Source organism: Pseudorca crassidens, chromosome 15, assembly GCF_039906515.1.
Source record: "Pseudorca crassidens isolate mPseCra1 chromosome 15, mPseCra1.hap1, whole genome shotgun sequence".
Lineage (NCBI taxonomy): Eukaryota > Metazoa > Chordata > Mammalia > Artiodactyla > Delphinidae > Pseudorca > Pseudorca crassidens.
This window is the reverse complement of record NC_090310.1, coordinates 52030720-52050839: the sequence shown is the minus strand read 5'-3', so window position 1 is coordinate 52050839 and position 20120 is coordinate 52030720. Positions and strand designations below refer to the sequence as shown.

Genomic DNA, 20120 nt, shown 5'->3' with positions numbered 1-20120 from the left:
TTTCTTCCATATAGAAATGACTGCTTTGATTTAGAGCAGTTTATTGCCTTCACCAAGTCTTTTTTCCACTACAAAATAGAAATTTTTTTTTTTTTTTTTTTTTTTGCTGTACGCGGGTCTCTCACTGTTGAGGCCTCTCCCGTTGCGGAGCACAGGCTCCAGACGCACAGGCTCAGCAGCCATGGCTCACAGGCCTAGCCGCTCCGCGGCATGTGGGATCTTCCTGGACTGGGGCACGAACCCGTGTCCCCTGCATCAGCAGGTGGACTCTCAACCACTGCGCCATCAGGGAAGCCCAGAAATGTGTATTTAATGTTTTCTAAAGGTCACCAGTACCTTTACTAGTATTACTAGTACCTTTTCTCCATGGTTGATTATCTAAAATATTTTTCTGCAGTTACAGGGAGACACATATTTGCCTCGAGTTTAGCCCAAATTATCAATACAAATGGGTTTCCATTTGTCCCCTTCACCCATTCTTTATTTCCTTTATCACAAAAATATCCTTGAATCTTAGCATTTAACAACAACTGTGACTATTTTTTTATTGTGTAGTTGGAAGTGTTAAGAATCAGAGGAGACTGACTTCGGACTATACTACAAAGCTACAGTAATCAAGACAGTATGGTACTGGCAGAAAGCCAGAAATATAGATCAATGGAATGGGATAGAAAGCCCAGAGATAAACCCATGCACATATGGTCACCTTATCTTTGATAAAGGAGGCAAGAATATACAATGGAGAAAAGACAGCCTCTTCAATAAGTGGTGCTGGGAAAACTGGACACCTACATATAAAAGAATGAAATTAAAACACTCCTTAACACCGTATACAAAAATAAACTCAAAATGGTTTAAAGACCTAAATGTAAGGCCAGACACTATAAAACTCTTAGAGGCAAACATAGGCAGAACATTCTATGACATAAATCACAGCAAGATCCTTTTTGACCCACCTCCTAGAGAAATGGAAATAAAAATAAACAAATGGGATCTAATGAAATTTGAAAGCTTTTGCACAGCCAAGGAAACCATAAACAAAATGAAAGGACAACCCTCAGAATGGGAGAAAATATTTGCAAATGAAGCAAACTGACAAAGGATTAATCTCCAAAATATACAAGCAGCTCATGTCTCTCAATATCAAAAAAACAAACAATCCAATCCAAAAAATGGGCAGAAGACCTAAATAGACATTTCTCCAGAGAAGATATACAGATTGCCAACAAACACATGAAAGGATGCTCAACATCACTAATCATTAGAGAAATGCAAATCAAAACTACAATGAGATATCATCTCACACTGATCAGAATGGCCATCATCAAAAAATCTACAAACACTAAGTGCTGGAGAGGGTGTGGAGAAAAGGGAACCCTCTTGCACTGTTGGTGGGAATGTAAATTGATAGAGCCACTATGGAGAACAGTATGGAGGTTCCTTAGAAAACTAAAAATAGAACTACCATACAACCCAGCAGTCCCACTACTGGGCATATACCCTGAGAAAACTATAATTCAAAAAAAGTCGTGTAGCAATATGTTCATTGCAGCTCTATTTACAATAGCCAGGACATGGAAGCAACCTAAGTGTCCATCAACAGATGAATGGATAAAGAAGATGTGGCACATATTTACAATGGAATATTACTCAGCCGTAAAAAGAAATGAAATTGAGTTATTTGTAGTGAAATGAATGGACCTTGAGACTGTCATACAGAGTGAAGTAAGTCAGGAAGAGAAAAACAAATACCGTATGCTAACACATATATATGGAATCTAAAAAAAAAAAAACGGTTCTGAAGAACCTAGGGCCCAGGATAGGAATAAACACGCAGACGTAGAGAATGGGCTTGAGGACACGGAGAGGGGGAAGTGTAAGCTGGGATGAAGTGAGAGAGTGGCATGGACATATATACACTACCAAATGTAAAATAGATAGCTAGTGGGAAGCAGCGGCATAGCACAGGGAGATCAGCTCAGTGTTTTGTGACCACCTAGAGGGGTGAGATTGGGAGGGTGGGAGGGAGATGCATGAGGGAGGAGATATGGGGATATATGTATACGTATAGCTGATTCACTTTGTTATACAGCAGAAACTAGCACACAGTTGTAAAGCAACTATACTCCAATAAAGATGTTAAAAAAAAAGAATCAGAGGAGAAATGAATCCTTTAAAATGTATTTATCTTTATGAAAAAGGGTTTAGGTAAGTTTTGGAGCCCTGTTGAAACACTGTCCTACTCTTTATTGGTTGTCTCAGCCTGATTGATAACTGTCACCTCTTGCAGCATAAATGTTGTACCTTTTAAATATTATAAACTGCATTGTAAAGTCCTTTCTTTTATAAACAGCATATCTGGGCCAGGCCTGGAACACATTCACAGACTATGCAATTCCTGGCCATGTGCATCGCTTTTAAAGACTGGAGCTAAAAAGCGTTGCGTTTACTTTTGGCATGGGGATTCCTTGTAGAGTATGCAAATTTCCCCCAAGGAAAACTGAATTTGCATGCAAAAGCTCTCACTGTAATTATAACAATTTCCTCTTTTTTTTAAAATCAGCTTCTCAGCATGCTAAGTATAAGGTTTTCTCCTTCCCACCAAGACAGGTCTTGCGGCAGACTCGGGCTGCTGAAAAGCCTCATGCCAGCTCCCTAAAGTAGCTAAAATGAGACATTATAAGATTTGAAATGCACAGTATGGGGGACAGAGAGTCTTGGTCCCGTGTGCCTTGAATATCATATATATGTGTGCATGCAAGGTGCCATCTGATTGTAGTTGGAAGAATAAATTAATGGAGTCATTAAAGGGGAAAAAAGGTTTGGTCATCAAGTTTTCCTTTTCCTGAGGGCTGTGCTTACATAGTTTAAATTGTAATAAAAATTAAAATGCATGAAATGTTTGTGAGTTGGAATTCTCTGCTGCTTTAGCTCATGGGCACCTCCCAGAATGCTCCCTCAGATACCAATACAAAACCCTGGCAACCCTCCAGGAGAATATTCTTTGAGGTCCTCACTGGCAATTGGGAAAGGGAACTTCACGTTCTGGCTGTGCAGAGTGCAGGCAGGTGTGTAGTCTCCATTCTAAGGTTGCTTGTTGTCATCCGTGTAAAGTGTATAATTTTATTATTTTCTTCAGATATGCCCTAGGTGGGATATCCTTATAAACAGCTGTATCTTGGTCAGGAAAGTCAGGGAATTGGTGTATTGGGGAAAATCACATATTACTAGAGACACTTTAATTACCTTTGGGGATAATTTGCTTTCTAATAACCACAATTGTTAAAATATTAAATTTTATTTGTTTTCTAATAACCCAAGTTGTGAAATCGCTAAATAATCTAACACACCAGACTGCTAAAGTACTACCAAATTAATTAAAATTTCATTTGATTCTGAACAACTTTGTGACCCTGGGTCATTATCAATGTTGTATTAATGTGGAATTCTAGTCGTTGGGGGTCCCTGTTAATAGAATGCCAGACAGATGGAGTCAGGGGACATAGCAGCATTGCATTGTGTGGCCTGTGGCAGGTGACTAGGGGGAGGGCTGGAATCAAGCTCACAATGTGACTTTTGCTCAAGATGTGATGTCTTCCTTATCTGGAGGGCTTACTCCTGTTGCAGGCTCAGATTTCTGATGATCTGGGCTTGACCGATGACTGTGCTTCATAAGATGTTCAGATGGGTAGTGCAGATGCTGGGGGCAGAGAAGGGAACACGGGATAACCGGATTGTTGAGTTTTGAGCTAAGCAGTGACCAACTTGTGTAGCATTTGAAGGGGAAGTTAGAAAATGAAAGAAACAGTACAGCTGGAGGGTCAGAGGTGAGGGTGCGTATTGACTGTGTCAGGGAGGGTAACGATCACTTATTCTGAGCTCACTGCACTACAAGGAGGTGGTAAATACTAAAACTGAAGTTGGTTGCAGACTCTCAGCCTTCCCCTTTCTCCCTCTCCTATTCAGCGAGGAAATGAATGAGTGATGACTTTCAGGCGAGGAGCTGAGACAGGGGAGGAAGAGTATCAAGTCCTGTTTGTGCATCACAGAGGAGCAGCTTAGAGCAGTGGCCGGTGGAGATTTTCACAGGCTTGGGTGGCACAGGCCTTCTCCTGATGTCAACCGGAATCCTCACTGCGTGTTTCGGCTGCCTGCTTCCCCAGTTAAAGGCCGCTTTCTGGAACCATTTTGTGGCACTCGGGGAGAATTAACATAGTTTTCTGAGATGCCCGAGTAATGACATTTCTTCCTGTCCAAGAACGCTGCTGTGAAAGGACTGGATTCCTTCTGATGGCCTTGATTGACCTCACATTCAAGGGACGGTTACCTGGAGAAGGTGAGCTGAGACACCAGCCTTTGGTCGCTGATGTTTGGCCACAAATCCACCCCGATTGACTGTGAACTTCACACAATACTGGCCTCACTGGCCTCTCCCTTACTGTCATACTTGCTGAGGCATTCCTTCTGCAAATAGTATCCTATGTGGACCTTATTTCGTTTGAAGAAAGATGAAGGACTTTATGTATTTTTCTGCTCTAGTTCCTTTTTTATTTTGAGTAGTGAACCTTATTCTAAATGTTAGTTCCTATGCAGAGGCAATGAGTCTATGGACTACTTTAAAATTTCCATAAATCTTATTTCATGCATTTTTTAAACCTTCAAGTAATAAATCAAAACCACAACAGTGCCTGATGGTTCTCAAAGAAATCGAAGTGTGAACATTCTTGTAAAAAATTAGGTAAATTGGTATTTCCAGGCATAATACAAATATAATTCCCCCCAAATTACAACTTATTTAATAATAAAAACACCTTCATACCCTAGTGCTATATGAATAATAGAAGAATTTCAAAACTTACAGTATAATTAATATGTAACTGTAGTGTAATTAAGTGAATTTATTCAGTTATTTGAATTATTGGCTGGACTCTCCTTCATCCTAGGTAATACTTGCAGACACATGTTGCTGTTCTGCATTGATAAAATTTACCCTGAATTATGTATTAACTATAATTTTAAGCTCTAAATCTGGTCTTTTTCTGATTCAGAGTATGTTTTCTTTACTAAATATTAAATACGACTTGTAAAGTAATGTAACAGGAGTTTGGAACTCCTATTAACAATAACCAATATCATTTTTGTGCATTTCCAATCCCCCATGTGGACCACACATATTTATAGTTAAAAATGTGACTATATATACAATTTTGTATCCTTCCTCACTCAAAATTACAAAATTAGCATTTCCAATGTTGTGTTCCACCTGTGTGTGTGTTTGTATAGGGCTTCAAATCTTTTATGAAAGAGAATTAAAAATTTTGAATATATCAGTGCCCAATTCCCCTCAGTCCACTCTCTTTCTCTCACTTCCTAGAAGTAACTCCTCTCCTTAGGGTGCTATTTTTCTTTTCCATTTTTATTTTTATACTCTTGACTCATGTACATATGTGGGTATGTATGGGATGTGTGTATACACATACAGACATGTTATACATATGCACATACAAATACACATATACGTTATACACATACACACATGTATATACACACATACATATAGTGTGTATATGTATAACTATATATGTGTGTATATATGCACACATACAGTACTGTTGTATATTCTAGAAATTTACACGTCTGGACGTGTTTTGACTGCTCAGTTCCACTCTGTTAGTTTTGTTTCATCTATCCTAAAGCCAGTGTCATGTTGCTAAGAAGAGGGTGAGGCACACAAGGCACCCAGGTCACAGGATTTATGGGGACATTTACCCTTAGGCTCTACCTCACTTGCCTCACTCTATTTCATCCCTCACTATAGTTTCATAGTAACTGGGTATTTGGTAGGTTAAAATCTTGCCTATTCTTGGTCCCTTTACTTATCGAATTAATTTAAAGAAACAGCTTGTCCAGTTCCATGAAAAATCTGAAAGGAATTTTTGACTTGACTCATGTGGAATATAACGGTTCTGTGGGTGTAAACTTGTCACCAGACTTCTGTATCCTGGCCCCTTGCTCCCGTCTACCCTCCTCTCCCGTTGTTGCCACTGTGCCCCAGCCACACCAGTCTTGGTGCTATTGTTCAGACTTTCATACGTCATTCCACCTCAGGGCCTTTGCACTTGCTGTTCCCCCTGCCGTGGACACTCCCCGGATCTTTGTATGACTATCTCTTCTTCTCATTCATGTTTCCTGCTCAAATGTCACCTCCCCAGAGACCTCCATGGCCACCCTGTCTAAAATATCCCTTTTTGATCACTCTCTTTCCTCTTACTCTGCCCTATTTTCTTCATATATTTTTCATTATCTGAAATTACATAATATTGCTTATTAGTTATTTTTTTGTTTACCATGGATTTCTTCCACTAGAATATCAGGTCCTTGGAAATAGGGCTTTGTCTAAAGTCTTGATTCTCATCATATACCAAAATTTCTAGTAGCATATTAAAAAAGCAAAAGGAAAAAGGTCAATTTAATATTCATAACACTTTTTTAACCCAGTATATCTAAAATATATTTCTGCATGTAATCAGTATAAAAGTTATCAATGAGGTATTTTACATTCTTTTTGTTTTTTTGGGTTAAGACGTAATTTACACATAAGCACATCTCAGATTGGGCTGGCCGCATTTCCAATGCTCACTGGCCACATGTGGCCACATGTGGTAGCTGGTGGCTACTATGTGGAATAGTGGAGGGTAGAACAGTGCCTGACATACAGGAAGAAATCAATAAATATTTGCTGAATGGATGAACAAGTGAATGAATGAATGAATGAATGAATTTAACTTTAGTGTGTGTAAGTAATGAAAACCTGAGTCAAATTAAAAGTAAAATCAAGTTTCCATAAAGGGTGATTTATTGTTAAAGGAAAGCACATGTCCCTTACTGAAACACTATTGTGGTACCCAAACAATTTCAGTTGTGTCACCCGCTATGCATCATACTAGGCACTGGAGCCTGAGGTGAATAAGACAAGTTCCTTAAGATGTCTGATGTCTGGTGAGTTGGTAAGAACTTGATTCCATTGACGCTCTTGTAGGTTGTGTGTGTGGATGAAACAGCTAAGTGTATCATGGATTACATTTCCACACTCTAACTTTTATTAATATTTAAAAACTTAGATTCAGACTTTATAGTTGCAGAAGTAATTGTGGATCATCCTGCCACTTTTTATTGAACACATTTCAGGGTACTTAGCATTATGGTAAGGTGCTCAGGGAGTGTGTCTTTGCCCTTGCACTGTTTCAACATGTATTTCTCTAGGCTGGATTCTTAACTCACCTGAACTGTCCTCTAAGCATGATTCTTAAGTATTTCAGCTATATTTTGGGCGCATTGAGATTCTAAATGTGTATCCAGTATGGTCTTTCCTTCGTTTTCAGCTTATAATTGGCGAGTTCCCATAGGAAAAAATCATTATTGGTGCTATAAAAGCACTCCTTATCTGTCACATTTGGGAAATGAAAGTTTTGTAAAGGTCAAAAGAAAGTGTGCCCCCAATTATGATGATGACTTGTACATCACGGGGAGTTTAATAGCTTGGAACCTATCTTAGTCTCCCTGACAGAGTAAAAAGGAGAGAAAAAAAAAAACAAACCTAGTCACTCAGTAGCTATTTTACTGTATAGTTTTAAGAAGGAAGAAAAAGAGCTTATTTAAATGCTTTCATCAACATCTATCTCTATACATTCTCTGTGATTTGGAACTATTTAAAGTATATAAGCCCACAAGTTTATTAGTTCACCTTTATTAATTTATCAAGGTTAATGTCTGCATAATGAGTTGAAGATAAAGATTCTCTAGCATCCATCTGCTAGTGTTTACTCACCGTAGTAAGTTTTATAGCTCTTCTTGTAATGTTTCCAAAGGAGATTTCTTTGCCACGGAACCAATTTTTAAAACGCAAACCATGCTGCTGCCTTAGGCAATGTAAGAATTCTGTTCCTTAATCTTTCAGCACATGACAGCCTGTTAGGGAGATCAGATGATGTACCTCTAAGAAGTCCAGGGTGTTTTTGCAGACACTGTTGAGAGTGGGGTGATGCCAGATGGGCAGACACATGACCTGGCGGCTCCTCTTTCCTTCAACAATGTACTTTGGAAGGCTGTCTGCCACTGGTATCTGTGCTAATTATTCTTGCCCCGGCCACAGAGCTGTGGGCACTGCCCCAAGAAGGACACCCTCCATGCTCTCCTTTTGTGAAGGCTGACGTGCACGATGGATGCGAGCGAGCAGACCTACTGTGTGCAGCCTCTGTTATCGATTGATAATGCAGAACTTAGATTAAAGAGGGAGGCCTTAGGAGGGATTCAAGACCCCCTTTGAACATCTTGTTTCAATCCCATTTCATCTGAACTCCCTCAACACGCTCCTTTTCTAAGCTCTTCCTTTCTCTCTCTCAGCATCCACTTGCCATCTGCCTTTCCATCCCTCCTCAAAGCCAGTAATTGCCAGGTGCTCCCCATTCCAGTTCCCAAATCTCTCTCACCTCCATCCTCTTGGCTCCATTTTCAGAATCAGTGTTATTTCTCACCTGCAGAGTGTCGTTTGCTCCCTTACTGGTTGCCCCCATTCTCCTGCCCTCCCTCATCCCAAGCTCACATCACTCATCCTTCTCCTGGGGACGGATCCCACAGCTCTCCGCTGTCGTCTTCCGTGGTTTCCCATTGCCTGGGAATAAAGTCCTCACTGAGAGCCAGGCTCCTGCGAGGGGGGATGCCTCCACCCCGCCTCGTCTTGTCTGCCTCCCCCAAACCCCAAGCAGAAGGAGCACCCCCCACACCTGGGCCCCCCACCTGTGCAGCCCCTGCCTCTCTCTCTCTCTCTTTCTCTCTCTCTCTCCCTGAAAGTTCTCGAAGCTTTTCTCTTTGTGGTGATTCATCCACTCATCATCTGAGACCCTGCCTGTCAGTTTCCAGAAGGCAGCATGGCATCAGCCTACCTTTTTGTCCCCGCTCCCTGCGAAGCATCCATTGCGCGCTTGGCATTCTTTTAACTAGTGAACAAAGCTTCTTCAGCTTCCATACTCCCTGGCTTGGACCTTTTCATCCATTTCCCCCCTTCCTCCGTAAATGCGCTTCGCTCTTTGTTTTTTTGTTTGTTTTTGCTTAGTAACCACCACCCGCAATTATCAGATTCTCTCCCGGCTTCTGGCTTCTCCACAGGGCTCTGGGCTGCTGTCATGTGTCCGTCCACCTGCTCCCTGGTCTTTGGCCTAGTTTCTCATCATTTCCGTGAACGGTTCCTGCTGGTTCTCTTCCCTTTAGCTTTAATCGTGCCAGTCATGATGCCTGTTTCCAAAGCCTGGGCAGCTACTATCTGGTGGAAGTGTAGGAAGTGGCTTGTTTATAATTTCCTAGGACAAGTCGGCTGGTGTTGAACACACTGTTACAGAGTCTGCTGCTAGAATGTTCTGAAATTCTTTCTGGAGAGTTGTTTTGTTTTCCTGTGGAAGGCAAAGATGTCGCCAGTGGAAACAGCACTGTAATGCAGAGTTTTGAATGAAATGTGTCCAAAACAGGCAGCTCTGACCAATGAGGTTAAAGGACATCAGTCTTAGAAAAGTCATGTTTGTAATGATGCTAATTATTTCCGTTTTTTCCAGTTGCTTATATTAAGTTGTTCATATTTAAGGTTTATTCCTGACACAGAATTTATGTCTGTTAGGTCTAAAACTTGACAAGAATAGTTACAAAATATTACAGTTTTCAATTTTAATTATTACTGGCAGCATTCCTGTCCACTTTGTTTTCCCCAGGGCTATTAGAAATGTTACTTATTTAAATGTTTCATTTTGGGGCCAGTGTTTGCCCTTGAAGATAAAATTAAACATGAAATGTATTCTTGAATCTCCCAGATTCGCAGACTAACCAGATTAATCTCTAGTGGTAATTTTTCATGTATACTAACAGGAATAGACACAAAGGAACATTATTTTTATTAAAAAAAATTTTCTAATTGTAAAAATGGTGCTTGTTGTAGATAAATTCAAAAATTCAAGAAAACATAAAAATGAAGATCACCATTATTCTACCACCCACAAAAAAAATCACTATAACTTAATGTTATATGTCCCATATAACATCTATTTTTTATAAAATTAGGATTATATTGGACATACGATTTTTATCCTGTTTGTTTTCTCTTAACATTGCATTGTGATTACTTCCTACATAATTTTGTATTAAACATAGCTGTAGTGGTTGTATACTTTTAAATCACGAAGGACTATAACATTTCAGGAATATTCTGTTACTGGATAGTTAGGTATTTTTGTTCCAGTGCTTTAAAATCATTTTTATTCCTCTTCAAGATGTAGATACTTACAAATTGGCATATTATAGTGTATTTCTTTAAAAAAAAAACCCATAAGATTAATTAGGTGTGTACTGTTGATTTAAATTGTAGTATTTCAGGAATTAGAAATAGGGAGATTCATTTTGAGTAATGTTATATCATACAGGCATTTAAAAACGTTTAAGGAAAGACCCAGTTTTGCTTGCTTTAATGTTGGCCCAGGTTTGGAGACTAAAGCATTTACAGACCATTAACTGTAATAGTTTACTCTTGAGACCACTTGTCATAATGAGCTGTCAATTGTTGTGCATCTAAGTGTAGTTAAAGGGACCGTTGGGCTTGCACTTTGAAAGCCAGCGTTTATAAATGTGCAGGAATTGAATTATAAATGTGGTGGTTCAAGCGAGGCTCTACTGCGTCATGCCCGTCTGGATGCACTGTCTGGTCTCTGGAAGATTTTGTGTCCATTTAAAAATAAGAAACAGTGAAAATATTGTGTGCTTGAGCATATGGCTACATGATTTTCATGTTCCTTATGATATATTTTGGGAAAAAAATTTTAATCAAGAGTTATGAATCAGTATTTCTTTATTAGGCATGCAATGAATTAGTTTCAGCTGATAGTTTGGAGAGAGAAAGATGGAAATTGAAAATATTTAAATGTACTTTTTCTTTATAGGTGACTCAATAAAGCTATAGTCTCTAATAATGTATAGTCTGTATTACCTGTTTTATCATGTTTCTGAACAATGTTTGCCTTTTCAAAATATGTGCACTTTAAAAGTAGCTACTCTACTTTTAAAAATTAGTATGGCATAACTGGATTACATTTCACATTTTTTTCATGGTTAAGATGCCCTTTGCTTTGAGTGTACAAATTCTAAATGATCACACAGTTAAGAAACTCTTGAAAATCTTTTTTTTTTTTTTGACATTTCAACTGTTTAATTATATCCTGTTTTGAAAGGTCAATATTTGGTATGTGAAAAGTTCCCCTTGAAATTTGTTTCTTTCTTTTCCTTTTTTTAACACAAAAGTAGTACCTCCTTGCTAGAATAAAACAATATAGGTGAGTAAAAAGCAAATATTTTATTCAATTCCACTCTCTCTCTTCATTAGAAGTGACCGTCATTAGCAGTTTGGTGAGTTTTCTTCCAGACTTTTCGTCTAAGTTTTTACCAAGCTAGGTCGGTAGATAGATGATGATACACAGATGATATGCAGATTTTCCTATGTAAATTACCCAGTTCTTTCAAATAGTATACATAAAGTGATCTAATAGGAGTCTACGATCTATGTTATGTGTTGCTATCATACAGATTAGAATAGAGGTCAGCATACTTTTACTGAAAAAGGCCAGAAGGTATTTTTGACTATGGGCTCCACACTTTTTATTGCAACTCTTTAGTGTTGTAGCACAAAATAGCCACAGACAATACCTAAATGAATGGGTGTGGTGGCTGTGTCCTAACAAAACTGTATTCATGAACACCAAAAGTTGGATTTCATATAATTATCATGTGTCATGGAATATTATCCTTTTGATTTTTTTCAACCATTCGAAAGTGTAGAAACCAAACTTAGCTCATGGGCTCTATAAAAGCAGATGGATGGCAGGCCAGATTGGTCCATGGGCTGTACTTTGCCAACCTCTGGTCTAGAGTAAAAAAAAAGATAAATTTATTTACAAAATTCAATCATATTTTTTTTTCAGAGTTAAATATCATAGTGAGATTAATAAAGGCAAAGAAAACACTTCTTTTATAGAATACTCACCTGATACTTTACGGATAGTGAATGAAAGGAAATATTTAAGAAGCAAGCAAATGAGAGAAGAACGGCTGAGAGCAGACTTATGTGGGGCCTCAAGTGCTGGAGGGCCAAAGGGGGTTTTGGTGTTATGACCAATTCACAAACTCCCTCAGCACTTCCCCAGGGAGAAGTATCCCCAATCCTGTTTCTGAAGCACAGCATTAGTATAAACTTCTGCTTCACATGGAGACCTATATTTGCATGTATCATCTTTTTATATGAACTTTGTTTTGTAGTGTTAGTTGACAAGTATCATCTTTGTAATTGACAATTTTTTTTACACACTCTGCAGTGGATTCTTAAAAGTTTATTAATTATGAAGTTTTGTATTACTTATAAGAATGTAAAATAGAAACATTGAAGGTTGCCCAGGAAATATGTTACCTTTTAAGCGCCCCCAAATAGATGCTTTATAATGTTAAGGCCATCCAATTGATTTCAAGGATGCTCTCCAAATGCCTCTGATGCTCTTGATTTGATCCATTTACCAGGTGTGTCTCTTGATGGCAATTCTGCTTTCACACCAATGAGAACACTGTGATCCAGTTTTGCTGCCTTGTGGAGTAATTGCTAGTTTTAACATTGTAAAATAAAACAATAAGACACCTATTGTGGTACCTGTGAAATTGTTATTTTCCACCATAATTGCAAAATACTACCTGTAATTCATAAAACAAAAACTTTTTATCATGAAGTAAGGAACAGTTGATTAAGGATTTATACTATCTGATTTTATATGCTTGGTATGTGGTTTAATGAAAGTGTGTGGTAAAAAGTAAAAATAAATTTATTGTGTGTGTGTTTTTTTTTAAACCACTTGTCCCGTATTTCATTTAGTTCATCTGAAGTAGAGAATAAAATAGTGTTTCATTTTTTTCTATTGTCTAATTTGGCAATTTGAGGAATGAAGGATATTCTTACTAGATAACCAAATACAAGTGTCAAAATACATACATGCATGCCATACACACACATACATGCATACAAATGCACACAAGCATATATGAAAAGGGGTTATATCTTTTTTTTTTTGAAGTTCTTTGTATAAAAGTGAGAAACTATACACCAGTGTAAAGAAGAATATAAAAGTGTGTGTATTTTTACTACCCAGCCATAACCGCTATTAATAATTTTGGGAATACCTTTCAGTATCTTGTGTCTCTCTCTATACACATATGCACATATACTTATATTTATTTCTTTGGTCCTATTTGTTACTTGTCTACCATGTGCCTGACACAGTGTGAGGCATTGTGGGCACAGAGGTGAACAGAACAAGCCCCTCTTTTCCTGAGGTTTACTTTGTTCTAGTTGGGGGAGATAGGCCATAACCAACAGGTTACTGTATATCTGGTGATGGTGCGTGATGTGAAGAACATTAAGAACAGGAAGAGGGACAAAGAAGGTGTAGGGTGTGTGTGTATGTGTAAGGGTTAGAGTGAACATGATAAGGGTTATACTACCCATGCACTTTTGTAACTTGCATTTTGAAATTAAAAATACAGCATGAGGGGGCCTCCTTGGTGGCGCAGTGGTTGAGAGTCTGCCTGCCGATGCAGGGGACACGGGTTCATGCCCCGGACCGGGAGGATCGCACGTGCCGCGGAGTGGCTGGGCCCGTGAGCCATGGCCGCTGAACCTGCACGTCCGGAGCCTGTGCTCCTCAATGGGAGAGGCCACAACAGTGAGAGGCCCGTGTACCTCAAAAAAAAATAAAATAAAATACAGCATGAACATTTTCTGTGTCAGTAGACATACTTCTAAATAAGCATTATTCTGAATGGCATACTCTACTGATATGAATGAATGAGTTTTATTTAACTAGTTGCCCAATATTATACAACAATTTTTGCTTTTTTAAAAATTTGCTTTTTATGAGCAAGGCTATAAGAAATATTATTTCCTGAAGATAAGCTTTTTTGCACACTCTTAGGATAAATTCCTAATAGCAGAATTATTGGGTCAAAGAATAATCTTTTGTTAAGACTTCGGTTATGTGCCCAGTATGATTAAAAATATTATACGGCTACTTCGTAATTCAATTTGTTTTCCTTTCCTCTTCACTCTTCCCTCCACATTTTCAAAGTTTCAAATCCAAGCAAAGGATTTAAAGAACTTAAAGGACTTGGTACTGTGATAACATACAACTTTAGTGGTGAATTTTTTGTTTCTGAAATCAGATTCGTATTGTGGGTGGGAAGGCTAGTGCACTTATAATTGCATCATTGCACAAGCTAACAAAGTTCTATTTGTTGCTTACAAAGTTGGTGTGAAACGAAGAGAAAAAAACATTAAGCACAACAAGCCAGGAGCTTTGGAAATGCAAGAGGGTCAGTGCAAGTTTCAACATGTCATTTCATTTGCTTTTTTTTTTAAGGTCTGATGAAAGTCTAAGAATATTGAATTGCATTACAAAAGAAGCATTCAGTCTTGGGAGAAGACCATTTTATTTTTTTTCAACTTGCCTTAGGATAGTTTTTTTTATCACAATAAAATAAAATTTATTATTTTAGATGAAAATTTCTAATTTACCATCACCTTCCACTGGTTTTCTTTCAGGTGACCATCTATGTAATACTAATGCTAACAATATTGGCGTATACCTACATAGCATCTACTCTGTGCCAAATACTGGATTATCTCATTTTAAAGCTAGACAGAGAGATTCTTTTTTCTTTCTTTTATATTAATTTTATTGGAGTATAGTTGATTCATAATGTTGTTAGTTTCAGGTGTACAGCATAGTGATTCAGTTATACATATACATATATTCATTCTTTTTCAGATTCTTTTCCCATATAGGTTATTATAGAATATTGAGTAGTTCCCTGTGCTATACAGTAGGTCCTTGTTGGTTATCTGTCTTATATATAGTGGAGTGTGTGTGTTAATCCTGAGCTACTAATTTATCCCTCCCCCGCCTCCACGTTTCCCCTTTGGTGACCGTAAATTTGTTTTAGAAACCTATGAGTCTGTTTCTGTTTTGTAAATAAGTTCATTTATATCATTTTTTATATTAGATTTCACATATGAGTGATGTCTTATGATATTTTTCAGGGGGATTATTTTCCACAAGAGAAAGTGGAAACTTTAACACCAAGGTACTAGAGGGTTAGCAGCTCTAAACCCCGTTGTTTTGGGCTCATTTTGACATTCTCTGTGTATTGTATTTTTAATACAAAATTATGTATTTAGTGACAAGCTTGGAAACAGATTAAGAAGTTTCTCGTACCAGAGTTGCTGCTCAAAGTGGAAAAATGCAGCCAGGGGTGTAAGTCAGTCAGAGCCCTGCTTCATTGTCTTTGGGGATTGAGGCTTCTAGTGAGGTGAGGAGGTTTGAACTTTCATTGATCCTTGGGACTTGTTAATGTTAGAGCACTTACAGGCCAACCCTATTTAGGCAGTTATCACAAAACCACAGAGAGTGAGTCCTAGACCTGCGATTACAGAGGGAAAATGTGAATCTTTTTGAAGACTGCAGCTACCTACCACCTGCCTCAAATCAACAATAAACCTCTAATGATCTGTATGACAATGCAGTGGATTTGGTGGGAGATACATGCATACTTCAGAACGTCTGCTTGCATCCTCCTTTTTTGAATTTAAAAGATAAATTACTTTAATTGATGTGTCGTCTAGCCAGTTTCTAGCACATAAATAACTTTCAAAGTGGAAGGCAGTTTCAGCCACAGAAAATTGATGGTATTTTCACTGCAAGTGTTTCCCCTTAAAGTCGTTGAAAGAGTCCCTTAGCAGATGTTTTCTGTGTTTGGATTGTTTTCCCAGGAAACCCATGAATGATGTTTGCACGTGACGGCGCAGTTGCCTAGGTCAGGAGCAAACTTATCTGATCTCACGTGTTGGAGACTGGACATCTTCTGTGTTGACTTTGCACAATCGCAGCTATTTGGAAAGAAATCGTCTTTTTCTTAGTGGGATAAATTGAAGATGTGGTCATGTCAGCAAGAAATTAACATAAAGCACAAGCAAAGCAAACTAGTTTCTCTGTATTAACATAGAACATTATATTCATTATGCCCGTCAAAATATAGGAGGGCTAATTGAGACTGAAAAAATAAAGTCAACGCTCCTCTAAGGGTTTCCTGGCAAGGCAGCTCATCCCCTCTAAGCCTCTTGCCTTTCCTTCACTGTGGGCCTCTGGGCTGTCACATAACAGAATCTTGTGAAATTACATTAAATTAGAGAACACTCGGGTGGTATTAATAGCATGTCTTGACATTTTTTCATGGCTCAAGGAACAATAACTGATTATCTACTGTAAGCCAGATCTGCTTTGTGCTGGAGCAGTTCTTTCTATCTGTCTGTTAATCTTTCTATCCATCTGTTGACCCATCATTTGATGTATCAACCAATCAACTAAATGATCTGTTGATCTTCTTTCCTTCCTGCCTGCCTGCCCTCCCTCCCTCCCTTCCTGCCTGCCTGCCCTCCCTCCCTCCCTTCCTGACCTCTCTTCTTCCAAACTAAAATCTAAACAAAGCTAGAAGCAGGCAGTCTCCTGGCAGATGAGCTCCGAATTCTAATCTTACCTTGGGTCCTGACTGACAAGGTAACACTTGCTCTCTGTGACCTGAAATTTCCTCACCTAGTGAATGAAGGGCTGAGATCAGCGCCTTCCAGTGCAGTTGGCAGTTTCGGGCATTTGTAGCTTCCAGATCTGCCTCTATTTTGGTCCTGGCTTTACCACTTCCTGTCTGTGTGACCGTGGGCAATTTATTTAATCTCACTATGCTTCAGTTTCCTCATCTGTGAAATTAGGATCATAATTTTACTTACCAGCTGTTTGGAAGATCAAATGAGGTGATCTGTTTAAATTGCTTAGAACAGTGTGTGGTGCATATTAAATGCTCAACAAACATTAACCTTGTTACCATTACTACACTTATCTCTCATTTGTGTGCCATAGATGCTTGACCTCCTTTCCTGTCTCCCAGTTTTCTTCTCCTGTCCATCTTCACAAAGCTCATAGTCTAGTATTGAGACAAGTGTAATTACCTGGCAAAAATAGAGGAAGAAGATGACCTGTAATTGGGTATTAGAGGATGAGAAGGGGTTTGCCAGGGAGAGAAGGCAGGGGGCCATCGTGGGCAGAGGGAACTGTGTTAGGAGGTGGGAAAGAACTCAGCAGGCTTGGTGTACAGCACTCAGTTGTGGCTTGTGTGGAGGATGCTTGTGGGGTGATGGAGGGAAATGTCATCCTGCATCAACATACAGAGGGACACACAGTCACACCAGAGACACTGGCTCTTCACCACAGTGATTTGCCTCCGTTGGGGGTGGGGCATCCATGATTCCCCAAGGGGTGGGATGTGAATCTTGAAGAGGCTGTGAGGGACTCATGTATGGATTATGAAACCCTCACCATTTTCCCCCTGGGGATACATGCTTCTCTTTTTCTTCACATTGATGTAATTTAATCTCAGGGCTCACTTATCCACTGGCCAAACTTTGGGGGATAAGGAGCCCCAGTTTTTATGCTACTGATTTAATAGCTAAGCAGCTCAGCATAGCACAGAGAGCCCCACGTTGGGTATTGTGAGGCTTCAGGCCTGGATTTGCTTCTAACCAGTGGTGGAACCTTAAAAGCCACTTTCCTTCTCTAGGTCATGTTTATCTGTGGGATAAGAGAAGTGGTTTGGGGGTTCTTATGCACCCCTTTGGCAGTTCGGTGAAGCCTCTAGGAACCCCTTCTCTAAATAACTTTTTAAATGCATCAAATGAAATACACAGAACTACAAAGGAAACTATTACATTGAAATAAAGATATAAAAATAGTAAATACATCTGTGGCATGATAATGTGTGTACTTTATTAACACATTAAGTGGCATAATAGCTACTGTAATTTTGAATTATTGATGAATACAAGTGATATTTTGTAATATCTGAAATAATTCTAATGTGATAAGAAAATATGTGGAATTTATATTGAAAACCAAGTCATAGGTGGTGTTAATACCACTGTGGTTTGTGATTTATATTTATAATTAGAGGAAATGCCATACTTCAATTAGAGTTGAGTGAAAATAATCATGTAATTATTTTTACCATCCCAATTTATGGAGCCTTGGGTTATATCTGTGGACCTGTTGGGTGGTCCATGGAACTCAGGTTAGTGATTCCTGGACTAGATGACTTCTAGGATATTTCCTTTCCTGATTCTTTGGCTATCAAATGATGTGATAATCTGCATAATAGTCAATTTCCAAATAAGTGAAAAATGTTAAAATTCCCATATAATTTTTAAAGCTCATGTCATTGGTTATGAGAAAAACCAAAGTGCTCAGGGGGCACAGGAGGAACTTTTATCTATGGTATTTTACCGGTGTCTGGTTCAAGAGTGCTAGTAGCCATTGTTCAAGGCCCTTGGTAATAACAACTAAAGAGGTGTCGGTTGCGCAGTTGATCTCATTTACAATAGTTATGTTCCATAAAGTCTCCATGAACGTTGACTTAGTGAATACAGACCCATTGCTCTTAGTGGACTTGCGGGGATAGGTTCCCATGAGCCTCTGGTCACATTTTGATCAGCTGATCAATATATAACCTTGTTTAAAAAAAATCGTACTTAATATGTATTGTTGATTCATTGACATTGAATTCACGGCCCGCAGCACTAAAACTCATGTCTGAATGAAGCTTGTCTAACACGTATATTTTCTCGGTAAAGCACATCACAGCCTTCTTGAGCTTAGGAGCACTAGACAGCACTTCAGCATGATGCTCAGGGCCTTTTAAAGAGTGAAATCATCAACAAAAAGCACAAAATTTCGAAAACTATGCCACTACATAGACTTTAGAAAGAACACTTGTTTATGGTATGAGAACTGAATCAAGAAGGTAGAGCAGAGCTTTGTTTGACCTCAGCTGGAATCATGTGCATCAGTGGCTCAAATTTTTTGCCTCTCTGCACATGTCCACTAAGGACCACCAAAGTGCTACGAGTAGCTGAATTTGCAATACTGGGGATTGACCATATATGTTATATTTCTCTCTGGACCTGAGATCTAGTTGTGACACTGCCACTCTTTGTGTCTGACCTTGGTTTAGTGGTTTCACTACTCTGGATCTCTGTTTTTTTATTCATAAAAAAGGGATGTTGGGATAGATCAGTAGTAGTAGTAGTAGAATTTTTTTTTTTTAATAGTAGAAGTAACTTTATTCACGTGAAAGCCCAAGGTATAAAGCAGTAGTCAGCTCCTTGCCTCCTCCACATCTCTTGCCCTCCACCATTTTTATCAAGAACATGTGGAAAACTATTGGGCTAGACTTCCAAGGCCATTTTTCCATTGGGTTATATTTTATTCATTTGACAAATACTGAGCTTGGCACAATTCTATGTGCTGTTCTTGCACCAAATTCACTAAAAATTGATTAGAGCTATTTGAAAATGGCCTGCAAATACTTTTTATTTGTAATTCTTATTAAATAGGTTTTCTACTAGTTCTGCATCTTCTGACCTCTCTTAATAATGAATGGCCGAAATTAATCTTTCAAATTTGCTACTGTTTCAAACTCATCAGATTAATTTAGGAGCTCTGTTCAGTCTTCACTCACCCTGGTATGGGCATCCTTCCTCTGTGAGATTAGAATCAGAAATGCCCTCCTCATTGGTCATATCTGAAGGTAGGTCATTTGGAAAACAGGACCCCCACCCACAAGGTAAACCCATTCCAGGGGACACCCAGTATTTTCCTGGGCATCCCTGCCACTTTGGGGTTGTGTTTACTGCTCTACTAGAAGGTTGTCATGATGGAGATGCCTTTCCCCTCTGGAGCATGCATTTTTATAATCCCTGTGTGCCAAAATAGTAAAATAATGTAACAGTATGCATTAAAACTATCTTGAAGCGACCTTCTACTAGTTTAAAGCACATTATAATTTTTACATATGGCAATTGATGTGTGATTTTTCTTAGTCTTCAATGAAAACTAAGTTTTGTACCTAGATTGTACCTGGTTCTTCAGAAGAGATTGATTCCTCTAAGAGGA

At 38.7% G+C, this 20120-nt stretch overlaps 1 protein-coding gene and 1 long non-coding RNA gene across 6 annotated transcripts in view; one reads left to right on the top strand and one right to left on the bottom strand.

Annotated features, from left to right (window-relative positions):
• The window catches only part of PLCB4 (phospholipase C beta 4), a 420918-nt gene that overhangs the window by 48404 nt on the left and 352394 nt on the right, over nt 1-20120 (top strand). The window lies entirely within an intron of this gene.
• Nucleotides 118-9460, bottom strand: LOC137207538 (uncharacterized). The gene is made up of 3 exons (XR_010935142.1): nt 8943-9460; nt 7829-7968; nt 118-3700 (listed from the first exon to the last, which is right to left on the bottom strand). It is a non-coding gene; the product is annotated as an uncharacterized lncRNA (long non-coding RNA).